The sequence below is a fragment of the Hylaeus anthracinus genome, unplaced genomic scaffold, assembly GCF_026225885.1.
Source record: "Hylaeus anthracinus isolate JK02 unplaced genomic scaffold, UHH_iyHylAnth1.0_haploid 4, whole genome shotgun sequence".
Taxonomy (NCBI): Eukaryota; Metazoa; Arthropoda; class Insecta; order Hymenoptera; family Colletidae; genus Hylaeus; species Hylaeus anthracinus.
The window spans coordinates 4,560,307-4,582,173 of record NW_026535289.1 but is presented as its reverse complement, the minus strand read 5'-3'; the positions used below and the strand labels follow the sequence as shown (position 1 = coordinate 4,582,173).

Below are 21,867 nucleotides of genomic sequence, written 5' to 3'. Positions count from 1 at the left end.
CGACGCGCGCGAAATTTCGTTCACGAATTCCGTTCTCGTTCAGATCGCCGACAAATTGCTCCGTTCCAGTGTCATCTTACGGTGGTGCATTCTAGCTGAAAGAAGTGCGTCGAGGAATTTTAAGTGACGTTCCGTAGTGCCGCAGGTGCGAAACAGTCTCATGTGTCACAGCCCGTGCCGACTAGCCAGCTAAGAGAAGCGAAGAGCACCGGGAGAAATTCCTCTAACCAACTCGAAGAAACGGTGAGTCAAGTAGCGAGATAAAGTTTAATGAGCAGGGGAAGGGTGGAGGGGGTTTTACGCCCAAGCAACTTTTGATGCATGATCCGTACCGAAAGTTGCTGTTGTAGCCCTCGAGGCGCTACATGTACTCCTGACGCGTCGTCGGGCTCGTTTAGCATTTATCAATTTTCTGATGAGTCTAAATGTCGATACTGTTCTAATTATCAAGGGAAATATTAAACGAGGACAAGAATATTTATAATAACTGTCGTCAGTCATGGATGATTATGATTAGACTGTGGATGTTTATGCAAGTTCATATTTTGATAGATATAGAAAATTGATTTAAATTTAAATGGTAGGATGTATCATTTTCTAAGGTGTTATTGATATTTTATGTATTGTGTTGTCCAGAAAGTTCGTGCCAATTTTCAAGAAAAATTCAAAGGCACATTTGAATTTTGATATATATTTATTGAATTATATAAATACCATTTTGTTCCACGACCTTTCCACGTTTTAAGGGCAGCACCCATGTTAATTGTTTCGTGTACCACCTACCAAAAATCGGCACGGACTTTCCAGACAAACTAATGTATTTGCATTCGTGCTTATTCTAATGGATTTCTCCGTATCTTATCATCCGCAAGCTATTTGTAATACATTACTTTCATGTAATAATTTATGCAAATAGATATAACTGTCTGAACGATAATTGTATAGTGGGAGTATTAAAAAAGCCGAGTGCCAATTTCGTAATTTTCCTAATTACGAAAAGAAGATATTTAATCTGCTTCTACTTCATGCTGCCATGTTAATCAATTTTTATAAATAAAACTACACCAACATCGTTTTAAAGACATGATTTTACAGAAAGTAGTAGAAAAATATTAAATATCACTATCTTTTTTTTATTCCAAGTGCCTTTGTTGACTCTTCGTGCAATAAAATTATAAATATTAAACCTAGGGTCCCGCTATAATATTTCATAAAAATAATTCGTATGTCCATTCGTAATCCTCCACCTAATCGTAGAAAAGTCTAAATATCTCCCATCTCGGAGCTTACAATTAGTCTCTTCGGTGCTTCCATCTTGCAAATGATGAAAATCATGATTGGAGGAATGTAATTTTCAAAGAGAATGAAAAGGACAATGAACGACCAGAGGCTACTGGTCTTTAAATAAGCGGGCAATTACTTCCATTCCACTAATGTTAACTTTCTTCAGGGCATGGGAGAGGGATAGAACTGTACTTGATAACTTTGATATACGAATGGAAATTGCCAATTACGAATTCTCCTAGAGAATTGTTGTAACTATGCACAGCAATGTATGCTGGCGAATAGTGATTTCGATCTCTAGAGAAAGGGGTAACTTTCAGGAACGTGCACACAGACAATTTATTGCGATGTACCCAATGTCTTCCAAAAATTGATACGAACAAAACCATACTCAGATAAACAATATTATACGAGGAGAGCTTAGAAATTTACATGAATTTTCTGTTGTAATAATTAAATTTTAAGGGGTGAAAGCAAGTTCTAAATATTCATCTCCTAATGCTATTTTCAAAACAATTCCAAATGCAAGGAAGTTTGCCAAACAAATACTAAACTTTAAGGAAAATTGAAAATACTATTGTCCATCTTTATACTCGGCACTTTTGAAAGACGAAATAGTGAATTATTTTTACCTTCAATTTATAACTAATCTCAGGTACACACATTGCAAATTAAAGAAGTAAAATGAATAATCGTAGAAATCTCCAATAGACAATTAAAACGATAAACCAATTTACAGCATCACGAAAAAAGATTGTTGGAAGTTACGGGTAATCGGAAGATAATTTTATTAAATGTTTTCGGTATCGTTAGGATCGAAGTGGGCTTATCACGGTTAATGAAATTATAAAGCGTTAAACTTGTCGAACGAACTTTCAAGCTATTTGATTAAACTTATTTTGATTATCCCCACAGTGACGTTGGAACGAAGTTCGCGATCACGTCAAAGGATATTGAAGATAAGGTACTTTACTTTTGATAACGTTCGAAGATTGCTGTTACAATCTCCACGGTATTCCTACCGACAAAGAAGTTATTGCTACCATCGTGTAACGAAGCTCTTAGAGCCGAGCAACCTTCTTCGGAATATAGTTTCACATTGTTCGGAATAGCAGAAATATTTTAGATAAAGGAAGCTACTTGCTCCGTGTATACGGTGGAGCGAAATTCGAGGCGAAACGAGAAAGGAGATGACTCCACTTGCCAAGAGATAACGAAAACATACAATAAATTTTTCGTCGAACAGGGTTTCGCTTCCGAGAGAGGAAGAGATCAATTGGGTAAACGCGTGCCGATGCTTGGCTTCGATTGTGCATAAAAGTAATCGTTTTCAATAGAAAGTAATACTTTTCGAGTGGAGAGTGTTAAATGTCTGATCGCAACTTGGCCACATGCTCGCATTCGCCAAGAAATTATAGGATGTTCATTCGAAATCGAAATCGAATCCGAATGAAATTGAAACATATAGTGAAATCCATTGATCTACATATTTTATTATCAATAGAATTCCAAAGCTTTTTTTCAACGAAAGATTTGTTACGAAGAACATTAATTTTATAATATTATTTAAAAATATAAATTAGGACAAATAACTTCAGAAGAGAAGCACACTATACCCACTGTTCTGTAGTAACACACAGAAAATGGACTTTAATTTTGAAAAAAAAAAAATACTATAATTTAGCAATGAGTAAAATAATTAAATAATATCAGCACGCCATGCTCGCTGTTCTTTAGTAACTCTTAGGAAAGAATTATAATTTGGTAATGAATAAGGTAATTAACATATTCGCGACCGGCAGATGTTTTACGTTTGTGCTACTAAGTACTGGCGAAAATAATAAAATTCTGAAGCTGAAAATCGCAAATTTGTCTCGTTAGGGTAAAGATAAAAATTACAGAATATATTTTGAAATATTAATGTTGTAATTATATAGTGTATAGAGTAAAAAGATTTTCATAATTTGGAATAGAAAACAGGAATAGAATTTGAAGTGACGTGAATACGCGTCAACGACCGCGAATGTGTTAAGTTACAAGGTAGAGAAATATTTTTTTCGTCACTTAATATCACACATTCAAAATGGCCTTTTTTTATGAGCACGAACAAATGTCCCAATTCGGCGTTTATCGAAACGAACAGAGTGAACATCGATGCCATAGATGCGTCGAAGCCAGACCAACGAATGAATTTACCGATCATTTGCTCGCTAATTCACCTATGCGACCAGTGTAATCCGGTTATGTTGCTGAAACCGCAGGAATGTTCGGGTACGTACCTGTGCGGCTAATAGAACCTCTACTATATTCCGTGGCCACGTGTTTGTGTGTGTCCACGATTATGCGTGCGCATGGGGTGACCAAAGTCGGTGGTATGCGCGCCTCAACCCTGAACAAAGGGGTCAGAAAGAAAAGAAATGGGTCAATGTGATTCCACCAACTCTTTCTATCTCCCCTTTGCGATCACATTCGCGATTTAACTTCTTATACCGCGTTACACCCTGTTGTTAGGTGTGTTTTACGAACCTCCATTGTGCTTTATCTGCATTCAACCATTTTTCTTGCGTTTAAATGAAATCTACTCTGTAATGGGGCTCTGTGTGAGCTTTGTAAAATGAACCGACTCTTTTATCTGTTATGGAGTGCCGTGAGCTTCTAGTTGGATTTGATTGTGGCCAGATCAAAGACAAGTATAACGAATGAAATTAATAACGAAAGTATCAATTTTATTCTATACCACATTGGTATTATTAACATTTTATTGAACTTTGATATGTAAATTCTATTTCATATTACTGTAAATGTATTGTTTTTGTATATTGTACAATAATGTTTATGTTGCATTTGAGGATAAGAATAATCTTCAGGTGTAGTATAAATTATTGTACTTCTGTAGAAAACAGTACAAGTATATGTATAGTATATGTATAGAAAATTAAAGTTGACAATTTTTTTCTAAATCTTTCATTTTATTCTTGTATACTGTTCCTGAAGATGAAAAGATTCATCAAGTACATCAAAAATAATTTCACGATCCACAGAAACTATCACGTGTACAGAAATAAAACTGGCAATTTCTTCGCCAATTTCGATCGTCTATATACAATTATATTTCTCTGTACTGAAAGCAATAGATTTTTAATGTTTTCATTGAATCAGATGACAAAAATCTTCAAAATATAACAAAAATTATTTCTATAATAAAAACGCTACACCTGGTAAAATAATTTCTTCGTTACAATTTAGAAATATTTACTCGCGGGACTTTCACATTTTCACGTTACCTTTAAAGAATAAGCCAACATCAAAGAAATCGTTCCCAAAGCAACCAACGTGCACAATGCACTCCGATAAATAAGAAATACGCAAATTGGGAATGCATCGGCGAAACGAAAAGTTGCCAGACCAATTGAAGGGTGGCGCGAACCGCGCTGACGTTGTCGAAGGTAAAGAAAAATCACGAATAGGGGGGTGCACAGGAACGCCGTGCCCCGGCTCGATTATCGATTCCTCGCCCTGAAACTCCTCGCTACGTGTCCCGCAATCGAATTGGCCGGTTTGCCGGGGCTTGCTGAACGTTTGCCCGCCAATTTACTTAGGCACGACGTGCGTGAACCTGTGACAACCTCGTTAACGTTATCGGGTACACGGTAACGCGTAAATGCGCCGCGATTATCACCGGACGCAAATTGCACTTGGAGTTCAACCGAAAGATTTAGGTTTTATGCTGGACCCTCGACTGGGCGCGCATTCCGCGACTACAGGACTTGTCGAACGGTTTGAAACCTGTCGTATTCATCTGGGATTGCGATGGGATCCATTTAATGGGGAAGGAGAGAGAGAAAGGAAGAAAAAAGTGGTACCACTTAAGGTATTTGGATTATTTTTATATGCGCATAGAAATAGAAAGATGAGAATTTTGTAGGATGATGCAAGAATTATTACAACTTTATTTATTTATCATTATTGGACATTTTCGTTCGAATTTATGAGAATGAGTCTATTAAAATTAATGTATGGAGAGGTGTAATAATCTCTTTCGATAATATTTGTATTTCCATATATTAATTTTAGTAAGTTCTTTGTAAGTAAACTTGAATAGGCATGTCCAATACGTAATAATAAATAAAGTATGTTTATCTATACGAACATGAAACATGAATAAATAAAATACAGAAATCTGATTCTGACACTGCAGAGGAACCTATGATTATTGTACTCAAATATAATAAACAGTAATTATACAAATAATAATAATGAAAAGAATAAGTAACTAGTGTAAAGTAAAGAATAAGAATAATAAATAATAAACTTAACGATATAAATAACGAAAATTGGTCCCAAACAAAAGCTACGTGTCCTCATCGTCATCTAGATAGATCCACAGCCCTTTGCTGCTGGTTCTATATGCAATTATTTCCGCATTCACGTCTTCCTGCACGCTTTCATATATAAATTCTTTCACAGCACCTCGAGAAAGCTCACTCGGCGTACAAGAGTACGGCATTCATATTCTTCAGAATATTCAGTTGACCTATTTAATACATTTTCTTTTCACATAGCATACACTATTTCAAATAACACTACTGCAAATGCTACTTGGTTTATGACAGATCCAACTGAACGATGGTAGCAATCGGGTTAGTAAATTATTCTCCCAACAAGATGCCTTATATTTGTTTCTACCATTCTCGAGGAAACATAACTCAATATTCGTATCTTTTTTAATTTTCTATATAGGTAATAGACGTTTGCAGTACCTTGTTAGCTCAATCTTAATACAGTTTACATACATATTATTATAAATTTCAAATATTACAAATCTTTCTCATTTTTGATCAAAGTTGCTTACTCGATAGGAACTTTCGTCAACGTCCACGCTTGTTCGTCCACACGTTTGTCTTTACATGCAGCGTTTATGTAATTCCACGTGGAACGAATTCGCAACAATACATAGAGATAAAACGATCGAGGAACCTGGGGTCGCGCATCGAACCACAAAACATCGTGAAATAATTGCGGCTGCGGTATCGCGTCTGTCAGTTAAGCCGTCATTACAATGGCGTTCCGTGTTCTGCGGACACAGCGAATCGTGCCATTTCCTCGATATTATTCCAAACCCATTCCCTTTCGTTCACTTTCTGATTTGCATGATCATTCGGGGACGTCGGTCGCTGTTTTCCTCGATTTATCCGTAACAAAGACGATCTGGTACCGGAATATCGAAAGGAAACAATGGTTAGACGTCTAATTTATACAGTATGTAATATTTTACTGTGAAACCATATTTTAAATACGTTTTAAAGTGTAACCTAAGTGTTTTATTATTGAATTAAAGTTTGGAGATTTCATTTAATATAAGATGTAGATTAAATGTCATTTTTATTTTGAATTAAACCTTCGAGAATCAAATGTAATCTATTTATTTACCTATTAGAATTATTGACCACAACCCAACGCAAAGCTCCGTTGCCAATTCGGCAATCCCTCAAGAGACTAACTGTCGCGCGCATCATGAATCCGTAAAAAAGGTTTCGGTGTGATTTGAAATTGATTTTCCATGGGTAGCGGCGATTCAATGTCGAAACGCAAACGGCGACCGCTGAAAAATTCACGCAGCTCGCGCGTGTGCACGCGTAAAAATTTCAGTTGGCCGCGAGCCGCGCAAGGTGTCCACCGCGAAACGCTGCGTCGTTTGCGGAAACAACGAACGCTGGGTGGTAATTGTACCGCAATCGACGTGTAACCGTAGGCATACACGAATCCGAATACGCGACTCTGCAGCGTTTAATTGACCCTAGGTTACCGGCGACCACGATATATTCAATTGCTAATGCTTTCTAATGACAGTCTACAAACGTTCCCCCAGGCTCCCAGGCGACAGTTTATTATTTTACATATTTGAATTTAGCAAATTGACAACAATGGAACGGTGGAAAAATTCAGTTTAGTTAACGGGATATTAATTCAACCATTTTTTGGTATGAATCTATGTAAAGTTATACAAATTTTGTAGTACTGTCCAAAATATTAGGTACGGGAAAAAGTTCGTACCCCATTAAAACATAATTCATATGCTCAGAACTTTTTTGGAACGTTATCTCATTCAACAAAGTGTTCAACATTTATATGTACAACTTTCTTCTATCGTTCTACAGGCGTGTACGTTCCTTTTTTTTTGTAAAAGTCTTGAGTTTTATTTATTGAAAATAAATTAATTGCCTTCGGTATCGTTTTTAAGGTTACTGTTTACTATAAAGTTGGACATCGATAAAATTGAGCGATAGTCATTAAGAGACACATGAAGTAAAACTTCATATTCAACATCATTTATTTTAACCGACTTCGAAAAGGAGGAGGTTACTCAATTCGACATGTATATTTTTTTTTTTTAACTAAAGAATTACAAAGTATACAGTATGTATATATATATATATATATATGATACGAACATGAAGCTTTTTGCTGATACCGACTGTATACACATTTGTAAATTAATAAACGAAAAAACTGCACTCAATACATTATAGATTGTATAGTGGAAAGTCCAATGCAGCACATAGTGTATTAATTGAAAAATCCAAATGTACAATAAATTATGTGTAAATGGTAAAGATTCAGAAGTGTTAATCTTAGTATTTAGTTTTAGTTTATCTCAGACTGTACAAAGTTATATTTATAATAATAGTCGCTGGAGTTACTCTGAAATTGCAATCTGTTAATGCTATACGATAGTAAAACGTTATTCGACCATAGAAAATCAATTTATTAATAAAAAATAAATGAACAAAATAAAATTTAGTATTTCACTATTTATTTCATTTTGATGAATGTTTTCCACTTTTATGAATATAGAACAACTTTCAAACATCAAATTTCAATTATGTTCAGAAACTGTTCAGAAATTGTTGATATGAATTCTGACTTTTACGAGAGCAAGTACCTCCTATCACGTTAATAAGATGTTTTTTGATCGACATCCACTGATTGTATCTCTTCGTCTCGCTTCGTGGCGCACGTGTCACTCCCAAAGAGAAACGACGCATTCGAGTAAAACGTTCGTCGAGCTTCAACTTTCTATCGCTTTGATTATGACTCTATCGCTCGATTGCATTACGTTACCGTCCGTTTCATTTGTACAATTGCATGCTAGCAGGGGACATTCACGTTTGTTCCTTGACGCGCTCCAACGTAATGCTTTCGCTAGGAAGAGTGACTAGAACAATATTTTTGAACCTTTGTAACCTCGTCGCACGCCGTGAAAGAAAATGCTTCCAAAGAGCCGTGTTTTACTACACTTTCTCGATCGCTTTTAATTTTTGTAATTGTTATACAGCATCGTGAAATAAATTTCTATTTGTTAAAAAATTTTTTAAAGGCGTGAAAAATTGCAGGTCGGTTTACCTGTTTTCCATAAAAACGTTCGATAGATGCAAGTGCAAAGTTAATGGAAAAATATGCGTTCAAGTGAGTACTGAAAAATGAGTCATGAAAACTGAATGGTTCCACGCGAAACTACAAAAGGGACCTGCAGTAGCCATAACTTTGCATTCCCGTTTCATCGTTTCAGAGCATATTTGGATCGTATGAAAAAATACGTGAATTTTATCACTCGATGTTCCATATAAAAACTCTTAATTTTCGCAAGATCCACCGAGGTATTTTAATAGCCCGTGATAGCATAATATAGAAAAAGACAAGCCCGGTACGGTCTTGAATTTATAATAATTTCAGTAAAAAGAGTTTGGTAATAAATTTCTTGTAAAATATAAATTCACGGAGGAAGATGTTTAGTTTGAATTAAATACCAGTTTAAATATTTTCTAAACATTTGGATTCTCTTTTATAGGACATAGTAAAAAATGATCAATCTTCAGATGAAATATTCGAGTCGAAAAGTCGTGATAAAAGTCGCTAGTTGTATTCATTCGTTATATCGACGAACAAATTGAATCACAGCTGAGCGCTCGATGTTTACGAACGTCTGCAGGACGGAAAATTACAGGAATATTCCAATTCCGTTTTCAATATCACAGCAATATTTCTGTGCAATATCGCGTTGAACGAATTATAAAAGGATTCTCGCAAATGTATTATACTTATAACGCATACACATAGTCGTTTATGAAATTCGCATAATATATAATACTAAACATTTTTAAATATACTTTCGTACAATATAGTGTATTTATTTGTCGGTGTAATTCTAGATTCACATATAAATTCGAAACTTATATACAGAGTTAATTCAGCCATATGTATTTCAATTTATAAGTTTTTGTTTACTAATAAGTATGGATCTACATCCCATTAAAACATTAAGTTAATGATATTTACTAAACGAATTAAGAGGATTTTGTGTCGATTAAGGGTGAATTGTACCGCGTTTGCAAGGGATTAAGTAAATAACATTTATTTCGCGTATCAATTGTCAGGTTTTGAGGAAAATATTCTATCGAAGCGGGTATCGCTGTAAGAAAGTAACGATGCAAATAGTGACTGAGCAGATACAAAATTCGTTAAATAAATATTAAACAGTACCGTGTATAAATGTTTTATTAAAGCAGTGTCGGGTATCGTTTATCGATAGAACGATGTACGCGTATTAAAACCTTCATAAAAAATGTAATTATATTTTACACCATGTGACTTGGTATGAGATTGAACGTTTAATATAAAGAAAACTTTGGCTGGCTAGGAAATATAGTAAAAAATGTTAACGAACACTAGGATATCCGTTACAAATGTAGTTAAACGAAAAATGAAACTCCACTAATGAGTTTCTCGTGAAAAAGTGGATGATTTTATTCGTAAATGAGACAAAAAGTAATCTTGAAATCAGCCTTGAATACCACACTTCGAGGAACGAGTGTTTGATTAGTCTTTCTCATTCGACGTTGGAGACGTGAATACTTATAAACAATCGTAATTAGGCTTTAAATGTGAAGATAAGATACCTATAGGAAGTCAAATGTTTACTTGAATTGCACTGAATCTATAAATAAAAATAATGATTTTCAGCTTATCGGAGTGTTTCACTACTCTTAAATCGAACTGATAGTAAAATTACTTAATATATTATTGTAGAAATTGATATTATGCTTCTCTAAGATAAATTTACAATTTATTCGTAAAAAAAAAATATCTAACTCTCAATCTTCCCCGAGTCACATATCAGAAGACATTATATAATAATATAAATAATTTAATGTGAAAACAGAACATTAATTTCTACATCTAAATTGTGTCTCTCTCAGGTAAATTTACAATTTATTTGTTAAACAGAAAATCGTCTAACTTTCAATCTTCCCTAAGTCATACATCAGAAGACATATAATAACATAAATAATTGAAGGCAGAAAATTAATTTCTACACCTAATACAAACCATTATAAAATATTCTATATCTTGATCAAGCTAATGTTGCACTCCCTTCATTAAATAACAATCTGAATGTAATTAAGGTGTAAGTAAAGAAGCAAAAATTGAGCTGTACCATAATTTCGCACAGTTCCGATAAAATGGACACACATGCATGAATCATTCTGCATAGCAAGCGAGTTTCTTCGCCTGCTCGACCAGTGATATCACGGAGACACGATTCGAGGCCTAATTATTCCGGCTCGGTAACTGTCCCGATGCTTAACGCTAATGCTTTCTAATGCCCGTCGCCGTGTTCTTTTGTTCGAGAGACGGAATGCATCCGGTAGCTGCGAGTGTAGGAAAAATTGCACCCTCAATTCCCAAGTATTCGCGATTCTGCAACGTTGATTATCCTCCATGCTCGAATATAAGAGGACGTCCTATATCTTCAAAACTAGGTGGCATTGCTGTTTTTCGTCTTCGACAGCAAATCTCACTTTTCTTAACCAAATTAGTATATGCCTTTATTATATATGTATATGTAGTAATGGTTATAAACATTGTATTATTGTACCATTTCTTGAAAATAAAGTTCATAGAATACGTGAGTAGTTTGCAATTGTGGTAAGAGGATACACTGAATTGTTTCTATGTAACAATTTATATTAGGTTGCCCAGAAAGTTCGTGCCAATTTCTAAGAAACATTCAAAGACACGTTTGAATTTTAATACATATTTATTGAATTACATAGGCGCCATTTTGTTCCACAACTTTTCCACCTTTTAAGGAATGTATGCATGTTATTTGTTTTCAACCACTTCGATATATTCAAACCTGTACCACCTACCAAAAATCGACATGGACTTTCCGGACAACCCAATATTTTCTTTAATACTTGATAGCAAACAGTAATTACTAGTCGTGTGAAAGTTGAATCACTAATGCAATTTCTTTGACCACTGCTATATACGTTCTTCGTATATTAAAAATAATACATTCTCTTTTCGAACGTCGCAATTATGAAACGACATATAAAATGTAGTTAACTCTTTGAGGTGCACGATTATAAAAGAAAAAGAAAATTCAAGCTGCACAGAAGCACAGTGTCAACAACTTGCTAACCCGTTTTGATTTGCATACATTTCTGATTCCACTTATTGTACTTTTAGCGTTGGTTCATAGTATTGCCACGCGAATGAAAAACTTTAAATAAAATAGTAAAGCTAAGCAAAAGGCGGGGTAGTTTTTAACCCACCTAACATCAAAGAGTTAAACAAGAATCTACTTCAGCATTAAACACAAATGGATTAGAAAAAGAACTGTTGTTCAAACGCAGAGTCTTGCAATTGACAAATATAATACTTACTGAAAGGTAAACTAAACGGATAATAATAGAACGTCCGTTTGCTATGACACGAAACGGAAAGTGAGTCGACGATATATGATCGATCTATTTACACGGAATCGCGTTAATTCGCTGCCGCGTGATGGAATAATTTCGTCGACGCGCGATGATTTTTCGCGGCAAATAACGCAACATCGCTCCAATTCGAGCGTGTTTTCGCAGCTAATTGCCGCGACGTTCTTGCGCGTAATTATCCAATGGTAAACTGAAACGATTCGACGGAACCGAAGGGAAGGTGGGAAAAAAAAATAACGAGGACCCGAAAATTAAAGGACAGCGGATAAAATAAAATTTCCCGACCGTTGTTGGACTTGCTAATGAACGAATTTGCGCGTCGCTAATTAGCGGCGTCGGATTTGACGTAAAAGCGGGCGGTAAATTTCGTGCCTCGTGATTCGTCCTTGCCACGGCGAATTTTCGTTCGGTTACGACCAGGGGATATCTCGTACGGTCACTAAATACTCGCTACGGCAATATCCTGTTTCCGATAGTACGCCGTTTAAACGTTAACCTCGTTGCATGTCGTTACGAAACAATTATGTAAGGTCACCGTGTGGCAGTGAATGCGACCAGGTGGCTTTATTGTTCCCACGTCGAATGCATAAAAGTACTTCCTTCTCTTTGCTCGCGGTGAAAACGCACCGCTGATGCAAGAGCTGAATGCCTCGATCGATTTACTTTTCCCTTCGCCAGCCCTGGAATTCGATGCTTTTAACTCCTTCTAGAGGCGTACAATTTCGAAGAAAAATAAAACTCGTGCAGTAGCGGGAGAACAATGTCGACAGCTTACTAATATACTTGTGGGAATTTTTGTTTTCGGTTATTCAACGTTTTGACGTAGTTTCTAACATTGGCAGGTCAAAGAACTCTGAGTTAACTGTTAGAGATGAGTTAAGAATTTTTAATTAATTTTTAATTCAGCTGACCAAGAAGAGTTAAAAACGGGGAAGGTACTTTGGACGTGTGCAATTTATAGCTGTATTTAGCAATCTTTTTTTTAAACTGGCTAATAATGTACTAATAAATATTCGACACTCTATTTAGCGTAGTGTATGTTTTATTAATTAAGTTATACAGTAACTAGCCTCGCTAGCTCATTTACGACTAGAATAATTAATTAGGGAGTTTCTTGGGCTGCTGTAGCTTTTAGAATAAAAAGCAATACAGTACGATGCAATCGATGGTGGACACGTAAAAAAACTCGTTCGCGAGTCGCAACCTTAATAGCAATTCATTAACGAATATTGTTCGACTTGACTGCATGTTCAACTTTATCAGATGTTGCGAGACAACTTTGAATTATATTAATGGTTCGAAAGCTGTTTAGATCAACAGATGCATTCGACGTGTACATACAATCTTTCCTAACGAAGTCTAAACACCACAAGAGATTCGAAGAGAAAATAGTGCTATACTGCTATTAGCTATATGCGTAAGTTTCATAAAACAATATATTGGCATTTCTGAATCAGTCCTCTAAGGGCCCGCGTAATTTTCAGGTCACATGCTAATATATCGATATTTCGTCAAATAATTTTAGTTTTTTCGTAAGATGACGTATACGTACGTTTTAATTATACAGGGTGAGTCCGAAGAAAGAGAACACCTAAATATCTCCGTTACATTTCGTTGTACAAAGAAACTTCTTAGGACAAAGTTACACTATTTAAAGGGCCACATATAACGGTCTAAGGGAAAAAATTTTCAAGGTCTTTTTTTTATAAAATTTCAAGGAAATCGATATTTTTTTTAACAGAATGATATATTTTCGTTAACGTAATGTTGTAGGTAACAAAATAACGAATTCATCCATGTACTACAATATGACCTACAAATGACCTTCAACCCAGAAAAATGGAATAAATAAAATTCAACGTGTAAGATTGGAAATCTTAGGAAACATTAGAATTAGAAATCAGAGAGCAAGAACGTCTTCAGACCGATCAGCAGTTGGAAACACGAATGTGTACAAAGGTATAGATAAAGGTATATCATACATGTCTTCCTGGTAACACCGAATCTGTTCTTGTGTTGTGTATTGCGATACATTTGAATGTATAACAGCTCAAGTTAATATTAATTTGAATATTCAAAATATTTTGAACATTTTGCGTAACAGGAATAAAGCAAATGAATCTTACACGTTGAATTTTATTTATTCCATTTTTCTGGGTTGAAGGTCATTTGTAGATAATATTGTAGTATATGGATGAATTCGTTATTTTGTCAGCTACAACATTACGTTAACGAAAATATATCATTCCATTAAAAAGAATATCGATTACCTTGAAATTTTATAAAAAAAAGATCTTGAAAATTTTTTCCCTTAGACCGTTACATGTGGCCCTTCAAATAGTGTAACTTTGCCCTAAGAAGTTTCTTTGTACAACGAAATGTAACGGAGATATTTAGGTGTTTTGTTTCTTTGGACTCACCCTGTATAATGTGTCTGGTAACTAGACTGCGAATCTTTATGCATTTATAAGAAATTTTAATGTGAAGAATATAAAAAAGATTGAAAGTAAAGTTCATGTTATAATATTTGCAGAATAAAATAAATTCCTATATAGGTTTAACTTTTGTAGGCACGTTCGCAAAGATTTTATTTTGCATAAAGATCCGCAGTGTACTGATAACTAATAACAATATTGATGATCGTTGGCATCAATCTAAAATATCAAAATAAATGTCTTACAAATTGTCTGCAGAAACAATAATTTGGCCCATAGAGAGTTAACGAAAAATGTATTTAATGTTGAAGTGACTGATCAACCTGCGTCCAATAAATAAAAAATAAATTTTTAACATAACATCATTTTTCAATTCATTGAAAATGTATAGATTTCATTTGGTTAATAAAGTAATTCAGCTCGAAAGCATGCGAAACGTTTGCATACACCTAGTATAATATTATAATATAATATTCCATTATAATATATAAACCAGAGTTATGTGATCGAGAATCTAGACAGCTGATCATAGACAGGAATATTAACAGATTATTGACCGGTCACGAGTAAACTGGTGTTTGCACTTGCATTATTTTTTCCAATTGATGAAACTCAGGGCGATGTAGAATATTGCAAAAGCTTTGCTTATCGTGTTTAGTCCTGTCGGTTTTTGAAAACTTTTCTCCGTATTTAGGTTTATATCATTCAGTAGTTCACTAGTAAAAAAATTACGAAATATTAGATTCTCCCAAAAGTTTTATGTTTCATGTTACCCTTCTTGTACGGTGTAATCTGCTCCATCGCTGTTGTGACATAAACATCTAAGGAATTAGGTTGTCTAGTTATATAAACATTGCCACTCAAAATAACTGACAACGAGTGCCAGTCACGAAAGAAACTTTAGAGACAGCTTGATAATAGCCGGTGACATGAAGTCGATTCTGTGTAAAATTGCCGGTCAACAATGTGTTAATAATAACGGTCATGCAAAGTAAATATACCGTTTGAAACGTCGAGTATAACAAGTGACATCATGTGCCAAGCGCTGCGACAATAAAGATCAAGTGTAAACCTGTTTCGAGCTGAGCATAGTTGAAGTTGCAATCTGCACTCCATCGTAAAATGTTCATTTGTGTACATGTTCCGCAAGTGTAATCGATAACGTAGCTGGATTTCAATGAGCATACCAAAAAAGCAGAGTGGACTGAGGTAGCAGAGAAATTCAAACATTGCTGACGCGACAGGGACCACCGGATATGCCGTAACACGCAAACGATAGCGAAACTTCAACAATCGCCATAGAATCCTAGTAGACACACTCGCGTTTCGAAGTTGGCCAGATTAGGGCGAACATGTAGAACTTCCGAAATACGTGTCCTGATCCTGACTTAGTCGACCAGACTACGATGAGTCTGGAGCCCATTGAGTCCTTCTTCCATTCGGTCCACTCAGCGATTATCCGTCGATCATAGACTTCGAGTAGATCTGTTAGAACTCGTTTCTACATTCCGTTGACCCCTACAAGGTCGAAGAGGGACCATGAATCCGTGAACGATTGCGCGACCAGTGTGTGCATGATAGGAATATCAATCTGTCGAATCCAGGCCAAGAGACTGAATTGTTTCAGCGAACTCACGTTTGTTTCGTTACACATCCAGGTGTGCTTGGGAGATTTTATCGGTCTCCATGAAGGTTCGAGTCCCACGGGGCGTGGTTGAATTCAAATGATTAAGCAGAATCGGTTAGATGGGGTTCAGATTTCGACTTGGTCTCCCTCGCTCTCTCTCCGTTGACCAAGTTTGGTAGTGTCCAAGGAGTTCGAAATGTGTATTATCCGAGCTGTCTGCAGTTGGTTGGAATCATGCAGATCATTGTCTGTCTCAGTTCACGGAATATCGAAGTCTCTGGATATTTGAATGTTGGTTTGGTTTGCTTAAAATCGATGCGACGTTGGTTTAAATTAAAAGTATATATGTAGTATCATGTAGAGGGATATTTCTTATTAGTACTGATAAGAATAGAGATTTTTTGGGTAGATAATATTCTTTAGCACTGCTATTTTTGAATTTGTTAATTGGACTTATTGGAAGCACTTGAAATCATGTAGTTCACCTTTTGTGTGAGACTCAGTGTGCAGCATATTGAAATCACTATCTCGGAATTTAAGGATAAGTCTGTCAAAGATCGATGCACCTTGAGATTCATATGCTATCAGTTAATAAATAGACTCATCGGTATAATAAATAAATCTACTTATTTATATATTTTATGTATTTAATACATTCCATATATTTCACGTACGTCATATATTTTTATATATTTTATTATCTAATATATCAAAAAAATTAACGTACACTTTAGAATCAAATATTCCCGAGGAAGATCAGAAATCGAATTAAAAATAAGCATCTCGGGGAGAAATTTCAGACAAATAAATACACGTATCGTTTGCTTCATCAGCGAGCAAACGTTTGCTCGTTCGACCATAAAATTCATCGTTCAAAACGCAGCGTTTATTCACCTCTCAAGCAAGCAGCGAGTTAGCCGCGTCGTTGAAACGTCTATTACTGCAAAGTCGCTGGAGTGGTCGTCCGTGTTTCTCCCGTTGCTTTCCTCCGATATCGAAAGCAGTTCTCGTCGCGTCGATTCCCGGGCAATTTGCAGCTAATTGAAACGCATGGGTCACGAGCGCAAACAGCGTAAACTTTATTAGCGCGAAACGGCAATTGAAGTTTATACGTACAAGCGAAACAGATTTTTTATTCTTTCTTGTTCGTTTTAAACGACAAGAGAGAAAGTTTCGCTCGCGAACGGTCCGTGCTATTCGTACTCCCAGTAAAAAGCTACGCTCGTTACGAAGTCGCCGAGGTATTACAACGATGCGGAAGTCAGGAAGTAACGCGTGGCGATGTAAAGCGGACTTTCTTAAACTGTCGTGTCTCCCTGGGCGGGACAAGCAGCTACCCTATTTGGAGTTATCGTGCACCGCGTTAGGAGTGATACATGTTATTTGGCGAGCAGAGAAAGACGGAGCAAGGAGTGGTATGCCTGGGGAACTGACGCATTATGATTTCGCGAGACGAAATCGAATCGGCGGCTCCGTTTGACAAAAAATGTGGATGAAGAACATGTTTACGCTGAGGCATCGTTACCGAGACAAGGGAAGAAATAAATTACAGAACACGGCAGGAATATGAAATAAAAGAGTGAAAATTCTTAAATGTTATAGTATACGTATACTACAATTGCAAAATTCAGCATAGTAACAAAAATGGAGAACGAAAGTATAGTAATGCATCTATTAGACTTCATAACGGATTTAATATTAGTATAAGGTTATACACTTATCTCGAGAAATACTCTTATTAGTTTATTTGAAACTTGAGTACTTCTTGGTCTGAGAAATAAAATAGGAGAGTTAATTGTATACAATATAGTTTGTATTATACTTTCGTAACTTTCTTGTCAGAGGAAGATTATTCAGTTAATATCTATTATGAAATAAAAGTATGTATGTACAAATCTTAGGTATCTATGTATGATTTTGTTGTTTCCCCTTGATTTATTTGATAAAATTGCTTACTTTGATGTGTATGTCTAAAATAAAAACATGCATATATTTTTATATACGTACATAGAAAACAAAACAATAAAAAAAAAGATATATGTGTATATTTTCTGTTAGGGTACTCAAAGATATATTTTATTATTGGACGTTTAATTTTTTCTAATTATAATTACTGGTAATAATAAAAAGAACAAAAATTGGATAATCAGTTATTCACTACAGAATCTCTCGACAAGAGGAGTAAAAATTTTATGGTTTAACTGCACTGATAATGTTATTTCCGATGTACAGTTAGAGATATAAGAAAAGCGCGAAGAAAAATGGTCCCTGAAGAAGTTAAATTTATTATTATCGTTTGTGTAAGTTGAGCATTGCTTGAGTATAAAATCCTTTCAATCATTTTTTATATACTTCTTTCAGGCCTTCACTCGCTGGTTCCTCACATATATAATACACGAGTATATATAATTTAAATAAAATTTCATCACCGCGAACGTAATTTATTCCACCGGTTCGCCTTGCACGCGTTCTTCTGTATCGCCCCATTGTTTACGAGACACGCGTATGAAACTCATTGAAAAGTATAATTGAGAAGCTTAATTTATTATTGCCTTCGTGCGTTATAGTATGTTGCGTTTTATGCATGAGATGGCCCGCGTTTGGATTGCGCGCGGGAATAATTTCGACGAACGTTTATTGTTATTTACGCGTTTAATAATTTTCTATTTATATGAAATATCCGCGCAATACAGGGACAAAATGAAAGAAGGGAAGGAATATCGCGCATGTAACGTTCATTTGCCTTTTTACGGGTTCGGATCTCGAATCTGGAATTATTCGCGTATGAAAATGTAAATACAAAAATCCGACTGATGAAATATATTTCGATACGCTTCGGACGCGCTTGTAGGTCTGCGTTTGCGGAAATTTTAATATCAGCGCTCAGTCAATGTCATTTTTAGCAAATTGGACAGAAATCAGATATTTTCCATATCGTTAAAATAAAAATATAGCGAAGGGGAGATTGAAATGGTGGAAAACAAAAAAAAAAGTGAGCGTATAATTAATTACCAGAAGAGATTGTGAAGCATATAATTTGTTGGTATAACTCATTTTGTTTGTTAGGTAATTGGTTGTTGAAGTACATTTATTCTAAAACTACCAGTTTTCAAGATATTTAGCTGGTAAAATTTATAATGAAATGTATGCCAAATTTACAACGTACGCAATTACAATTACGTAGAAAAGGTATGAGAATTTTTTGATGAGTTTGCTCTTATGAGAAATATTAAAAATTGATTTCTGATCATGCTAATAATTCTGGCAAATATCAGAGTAAAATAATTCATTAACTAACTTCACCACCGTGAAAAAGCTTCAACGTAAGTCTTAAATACCCTAAGCTAAAATAAGGAAGAGAAGTTAAACAAGTTACCATATTGTAAAGAAGTTACAAAGTTACAAATTTAAATTCTCTAACGAGAGTCTTTTTTGCAATAAACCTCTGAAATCTCGGGACGATAGACTCGTGGTCCACAAGTTCGAACTTTTAACTTTTTCGCTTAATTTTCGTCGCGAAACTCGAAGAAACGCTTTCCGAAAAATGGAAACTTGTTAATCATCGTTCCATTCGTGGCTGTCATTAGGCCCTGTCGCGACAACCGTGCAAATTAGCGATTGTTCCTCGAGGATTCGAATTGTTGAGACGCGCTCATTGGCACCGTGAGAACAAAAAAGATGTCCTCCCCCTACTGGTTCAATTGTCTTTCGGCTAATGAGCGTTTCATCATCTGCTCGTCGGATTTCGCTTGATAAATAGCCGCCCTCTTGGCGAGTGCAAACTCGCCTCGCTAAAACGGATGTATTAATTTGTCATGGATTCGCGAAATCACCGCGCAGGATTGTCGGGAGTAAATCATACTGGACGTACAAAATTCCAAACAGTACGAGGGAGGGGACAATCGTGTTGATCCTATTTGTAGAATGTGTACTCTCGCGGATACGTATCGTCGATATATACGATATCTCGACCCGTTCCACCGACCGTGCAAATCCTTTCAGTGACTTTCAATTATGTCCCCGTTCATCTGGTTATTTCTTTTCTTTCGTTTGTAATTTTCACTTGGACGATCTTTAATTTGCGCGACAGCTTCGAAGAAACTATGACTTCGTCTTTTAAAGTCGGCGACCTTATGGTCAATTGTGAAAAAGTGGAAGAGGAATGGAAAGTTCAAACAGAGTTAAAACATCTTAATCGGAAGGTGAAAAGAAGGTAATGATCGAAAGTTGCGGAGTGAATTGGGAATTGTGACTAGTCTCGACGATTTTAGTATTGAAATACGATGTTATTTTCTAATTAAAGAAAATAAATCATTTATTTTTAGGGAAAATTTTTAAAATACTGGTGGAAAGAAGAGAAGTTAATTTAATAACGAAATAAGCAAAAGAAAACGGTAGGAATAAAATAAAGGTGAAGAAGTTGTCCATTATCTCTCAGGTTAAATAAACTACATCATAATCAACTAATCGTCTGACAGTATCCAAAGAAAATAATAAAGCACAACAATTATCTGATTATTAAAGACAGACAAATACTTTCATTCGACTTCGGAACAACTCATCCCAAAATTAAAAGAAGCAATGATCTCAGCAAATCGTGAAATTCTCCTCCCAAAGAACCTCTAGTCCGCAAACGCAACCTCCACGCATTATTCTAAGAGAAATAATAATAATGAAGTGTAAATAGAAAGTTGGGTCCTCGTGAAAGAAGAAATTCCATCTACAAGAGAAAAGACTCTCTTTAATACTCCATTAAATAATCGACGGTTCGGACCTCAAGTGTACCGATCGAAAAAGGAAAAAAAGTAAGCATATACTCATCCACGCTCTATTCGAAATCGTTTCTCCACAGAAAATTCTCCATCCTCTTCTTCTTTTTAAACGTGACAGCCTACTTTCGATGGCCCCATCGATCGTCTCGTTCGCCAGGGGAAACGATCGCTCGTTTCGATCGCTCGAAGGATCGAGCTATTGACCTGCGAGCTGAACAGGCGATCAGCAGACGCAGGAGATGGCTAGCTTACTGGTAGATTATGTTCACCTGCGTTCAGGTGATTTCGAAATCTCTCCGCGTCCTCGAGTGTACGACGTCGGTCGTGTCACGTGGTCCGAATGCTCGATCGACTTTTCGACGGCGATCAGCGACGCCCTGGAAAATGTAAATCCTGGCTTCAGGTGAGCAAACAGGTGCATTCGACCAGGGGATCAGGTTACGCGGGAGATCGACCAGGTTGCGTAGCGAACCGGTTCTCCAGCGATGGAATCTCAGGTGGAAGGCAGGCGTGCATCCTGCGTTCCGTTGCATGGACGGTTTGTCCCAGTAATATCTCCAGTGAACCCTAGGATCACTTCGGCGAGGCTTAGGTTCTTGAACACAAGTATACCAAGACTGTTAGAGACTGTTGCGATTTAAAATAGACGAAATTGAACGTTGTTCTTTGAGGTGATTTCAGATTTTTCTGTATCCTAATTCATTTGCATTGTACAAAGAATGGAAAATATGATCTGAGACTTAGATTTTTAAAGTACAAAGTGCCATAGTTGGAGAGTGTAGGTTACGATTTAAAATAGACAAAATTAAACTTAGTTTATTGAAGTGATTTCAGGTTTTTCTCTACCTTAATTCATTAACATTGTAGAAAAGAATAGGAAGTATGACCCAGGCGTCAAATTGAATTCGAGCACAAATATTTCAAACGGTATTTGAAACAATATTTCAGTGATTTCTGGAGAAGTT

The 21,867-nt window shown here is 35.9% G+C and overlaps 2 protein-coding genes across 3 annotated transcripts in view; one reads left to right on the top strand and one right to left on the bottom strand.

The window, feature by feature from the left end:
* The window catches only part of LOC128894563 (dipeptidase 1-like), a 756,062-nt gene that overhangs the window by 312,350 nt on the left and 421,845 nt on the right, over positions 1-21,867 (bottom strand). The gene's annotated exons all lie outside the window — the stretch shown is intronic.
* The window catches only part of LOC128894572 (low affinity immunoglobulin epsilon Fc receptor-like), a 192,614-nt gene that overhangs the window by 9,432 nt on the left and 161,315 nt on the right, over positions 1-21,867 (top strand). The window contains exon 2 of the mRNA XM_054156407.1: positions 96-243. The gene's annotated coding sequence lies outside the window, so the exon portion shown is untranslated. The remainder of the gene's footprint in view (positions 1-95; positions 244-21,867) is intronic.